The sequence below is a fragment of the Eupeodes corollae genome, chromosome 1, assembly GCF_945859685.1.
Source record: "Eupeodes corollae chromosome 1, idEupCoro1.1, whole genome shotgun sequence".
Lineage (NCBI taxonomy): Eukaryota > Metazoa > Arthropoda > Insecta > Diptera > Syrphidae > Eupeodes > Eupeodes corollae.
Window position 1 is genome coordinate 245,800,171 of NC_079147.1, and position 5,559 is coordinate 245,805,729.

Sequence of the window (5,559 nt, forward strand, 5' to 3'; positions counted from 1 at the left end):
CAAAGAAAGATAAAACAAAAGCAGTTGGGTATATAAAATTCATTTGAAAAGAAATAAATATTTAATAATTTTGTTTATACTTTCTTACATAAAAAACATAAAAAAAAACTCAATAATCTTGAAAAATAATTAATATAATAACTCAAAAAAATAAAATTGATTTGAGATCAATAAACTTTTATATTATATTTTACAGATTGAATAAATAAAAAGAAAACATCGAGGGCTTCGCAGAAAAGCTCTTCGTTCTTTTTTCATTCTTTTTATTCAGTTGCAAAATCATCAACATCAAATGCATAAGTTTATAAATTATAATTAATAAAATATATATATATTTATATATATGATTACTATTAAAGAAAACTGAAGAAATAAAAGAAAAATATATATATATAGTATATATCAAAAGTTTCCTTCATTTTTGAAAGGAAATTGTATAAAATTGGAATTATTCTAGATATAAAATGAATATAATAAAGATTTTTTTATTGAACTTGTAAATATCAATTAATTCACACATGATTCATTAAAATTTATATAATATCATTAAAGCTTATAAAAGGATTTTTTATTTTAATTATTTTGTTTTTCTTAATTAATAAGTTGTATTTAGTATAATTTTATAATTAAAACTAATTTCACACATAAATAAACATGAGTTCATTCAAATTATGATAAACTAATAACAAAAAATTCATTGAATTGTTCTTCTGATTTGAGTAGCAGTAAAAACAAACATTTTAATTTTGTTTAAAGAAACAATTTGTTTTTGAAATTTCTGAAAAATTTAACAAAAAATAAAAACAGATCTTTCAAGACGCAAAAAGATCTTTAAAAAAAAACATTAGATAGAGGTAAAAGAAATCACGATGCATGTGTTCATCTAAAATAATGTTTCTAGAGGTTTTCAAAGAAACCTTCAACCACCTTTCCACAATCTCTAAAACCGATACGAATTTTCTATTTCAAATATTTCAAAATATTGTTGAGTTCATGAATGAAACCTTGTTGCACATGTCCTGCAGAAGATTTGTATTAAATCGAAAAAACATGCGACTTGGTTTATAAAACCATTGATTACTTTAACCGAAGAACACATTTTTCTCTTGCCACCTGCTTAATAACTTAATTTTTTCAAACGAGCAGTTCAAATATTTATATTATTTATTATTTTATGATATTCGAAAATACTTCATAAGTTGTTAGATTTCACCTGTCTGGTTACGTATCTGTTGTCTAAACAATTTTATTACATTAAATCAAATACAGTGGAACTTCCACATGTCGAACTCTCCAAGTTAATGTACTCTGGAAGGCTGTATTTTGTATACGTGAAAAATCCTCTAGCATTTCTCTAAACTTATTTATTGGCACACCAAAGTCTGCGTGAATTTTTCTTAGCTCTGTCAAACTTAAATCGTCTTCTTCATCCCAATGAGAAAGTTTGCCAAATCCACAGTTCCATGACTTTGAAACATTTTTTATGCAGTCCAGTAAGGTAATTTCTAACATTCCCCTCTTCTAGGGAGGAAATTATTTTGCTGATGATTCTTTTTCTGTAGAAGCACTTAACATTCTGCATAACACTTTGATCCATTGGATGTAAGGCAGCTGTCATGTTTGGTGGAAAAAAACAAGCTAATAGACTTTAAGCTTGTTGGTGATTTGTGGGCACTGCAGTTGTCAAAAAAAGAAGAATTTTTCGTTTTTGATTAAAAAATACCTTGTCCCACTACTTAACCCAATCTTCAAAAAAGTCAGTTACCATCCATGACTTTTTGTTTCCCTCTTACTTTACAGGTAAAGGCTTTACTCCTTGTAAACATCGTGGCTTATTGCTTTTGCCGATCAAAAGAATTTTAAGTTTTTCTTTTCCACTCATATTTGCTGCTCTTTACTATGTTTACCATCGTGACATTGCTCACCCTTAAAATCCTTTATAATTGTCCGTGAAATTAAGAGGTTTTCATTCCTGGCTTCCTTAAACCATTTGGAGACGTCCTGTCAACACGATCACATTTTAGAGGTTTTTTTCGTTTCGTGAAGTTTCAGCATTTTTTCTCTGTTCTTCATTATGGTGAAAAGTGGTAATCCATTTTTTATGGCTACGATTTTCTTTTTGACACCACTCTCAACTTCATATACATATGTCTTTCAGCTTTTGTTCAAAAGTAAGATGCTTTAATTTTCTTGCTGACATTTTAAATTGGTGAATTGCTGCTATTCCAACTAAAAAAAAATAAACAAAACTAGGGACTTTTGCGCATAAAAACTAGTTAACCAGTTCAAAATCGAAGTTCAAATAAAAAACATATAAAACTACAGAAATTAATTACAGTAGTCTCAAGTATTTTCAAAAAATTGAAACAAAAGGGGGTTTCCCAAATAAGAGCAAAGAATTTAGAATGAATGTATTTACTTTATATAGAGTCAAATAAAGACTCATTACTAATGAGAATTTCCAAAACTACGTAAGGCACTGAAATGATTTAAATTGTATGTAGAAGAGAAAGATTTTTACTTTGCAAAATCATCATACAATTTATTGTCAAAAAATACATTTTGAGTCTTAAAAACATCGTTTTTGGTTGTTTTTGGCGGTTTTAAAGGGGCATAATTTAAAAACAAGATGCGAGATTCGAATTAAGGACATCACTATCCTAAAAAACGTAATTTTGTCGACAAGTGAATCAGCAAACGTAATTATATCTGAGACCCCACTTGACGGGACACTGAAATAAGAAGGAGATGGTTAAGGGTTAGATATAAATAAATTATAAAATAAGATTCAAAACTTGTTGGTTTGTCTTTCCTGATTTCTGAACAATGCTATAAAATAAATCGCTTCGAGCAAACGCAAACGCAAACCAAATTCAATTTGAATTCACTAAATGCAGTCAATAAGATCTAATCTAGTAACAAAATGGGCAGGTTCAGGCAACGTAAGGGGCTTCATTTCCAGTCAACTTCCTTCTTTGAACGTATATTTTGACCAGGACAACTAGTTAGTTTTTAAAGTGTCATGAATTTAAAATTCAGAACTACTTCAAGTTTATAGTACAAGAACTACCAAAATCATTATTGTCTGCAAAAAACTCCTGAGACAAGCTATAAGCTACAAGTCCGTCACGTTTTGTATTTTGTATTGTTAAGAAATATTACTTATTTGTTTTTCAAATTTACAAGTAACCTTTATACAGAAAGCATTATAATGAAGTTGTTGAATGAAAAAAAACATGATCAATTGTCATTTTGACATAAGTTGACTTGACTTGATAGTTAGGGAGATTTTTTTGACTAACTTTCCAGCAAAGTTGCCTTAATTGAAAGGCAATTTTTTAGCAGCTGTAAAAAAAAGATGCTAGAAATTTGCCTTACTTTCAAGTCCCTAATATCGTCTGTTCAATGTTTAGAGTTTACGAATCTATGAATCTGCGCTGCTACAAATATTGTGATTTCATCTAACGAATAGCACCTTGAATATCCATCGAAAATAATAGTGTTTGGTTTACAAGTGCCTTTAAGCAAAGATCTCTCCAGGAATTAGATGATTTCGGATTGAAAACATGTGCTTGAAAAGCTAAGGTGTGGAATTTGTATTCGGAAATTGACATAAGGAAGAAGGAAGGTGTAGAGACAATAATTAGCCCTACCACGAATTTCATCGTTATCGGAAACTTTTACGAATCCCGAAAAAAAACTATTACCAAATACGTTCGTAGTGGAAAGTCTCGTACGTTTTCGATAACAGTGGAACTCTTGATAGGATTGAATGGCTTTTCATCAGACGTATACTTATCTAATTTCTTAGTACCTGCATATAAATACATAATTTGAAAAATAAAACCTTATGGCTATTTATGTACGTCCAATTCCCTTTAAGCTTAAAGAAACAAAAGACCTAGTGTTATTAAGTGGATGTTAATATAATAAGTATCGTCTTCGCTGCTGAGATTTTAAGGGCTTACTCAATAGTCCTATAGACTTTTTTATGCCTAAGATGGAAATAAGAGATTTTTTAAAGACTGTTCAACTTGGCCCTTTTAGATATAAGAGTATAACAACCGTCTCAAGTATCTTCACTTGCTTAATTCAAACCTCTTATGTATTAAAAATTTCATTCAAAGTATAGTAAAAGAATTAATTCAAAAACTATTACAAAATTGTTGTTTATTTTAATGTTTCAAAAAATTTCTCATGTACTCATATTTAATATTTTTTTATTATTATTTTGGTGTATACATTTATTATAATTTTATGTAATATTGTAATCATATCAAAAATATAGTAGGTATTCATTTTTGAGATATGTTTTAGCAAGGTGGATATTTTGTGTGGATATTTAAGTTATGCATTATGTATGATGTATGTATTTGCTTTCAATGCACTCCCCAATATTGATTGTTAAGGAATTTTGAATGAAAATTTAAAATTTATTATTCGTAATAGAAAGGTAGGTATGTTAAGAATTTGTAGCTTTTGAAAGATGAGTTAATAAGGCCGTGATGTGAAATGAATTGCATATATTATGTGATCAATCGGCTATTTCTTGAAAATCGAATCATTATTTTTGAAAATCTTTTAAAATTGTCTGCAAACTGCATTACAAGCTTATGCTTTATAAATTTACTTATCTTCTTTTTTGTCTATCATTGCAATCGATCTAGATAGAACATCTCTTTCAAAACTATACTTTCTGTTCATAAATACAACTTTGTAAATACATTATTATAAAGAAATAAACAAAAGAAACACTTATTAAATAAGATTAAATGGTAGGTGTCACATTAAATAAAACAAATCCAAAAAAAAAGTTTAATTTCTGAACTGTATCCATTTAATTATTCATAAACATTACAAAAGTATATATATTTAAATTCATTGGTATTAAATAAATACAAAAAAAATGTGTTAGTAAAATTTCTAATACATGATGAGTTTTATTTAAAAAAAAGAAAAAGGATTCAAGGAGAGGTGGACAGCTATTGGGAAAGAGGAGAGAGAAAGAGAAAAAGAGAGTTCAATAAAAAATTAGTAAACTAAAAATAAAAACAATTAATAACATCAATAAGAGATTATTTTATTATTCAGTTTTCTTATCTTAATATTTTTGTTTTATTATTCTAAATTTTACAATTTTTAAATACAAAAATAGTACTTAACTAATTCTTTTTTTTTTCGTTTTTCATTTAGATATTTTTCAGGTACATAAATTTGCCTTCGAAAATAAATTTAGATAATTTTATTTAGGTATTTTTTTTTAATTTAAAAAAATATTCTTTTTAATATAATTATGGCTATGTAAATTTTTTTATTCAATGTAAAACAAATTTTATTTTCATATTTTTCAATAAAGGAAAAGAAATAAAGAACTCTTCGACCGAAAATTATTGTGTTGTGTTTTCTTTTGTATTTGGATGGAAAATTTTGGATTCTCAGAGTTTGAAGAAAAGAAGGTTTTTGTTTACAGACAAATTTCGAAGTTGGCAGTGGTATGGTTTGGGGGGTATTTTTTTCGTGTTAATGTTATACTGCTTGCTTTAAACATCACAAGGGTGA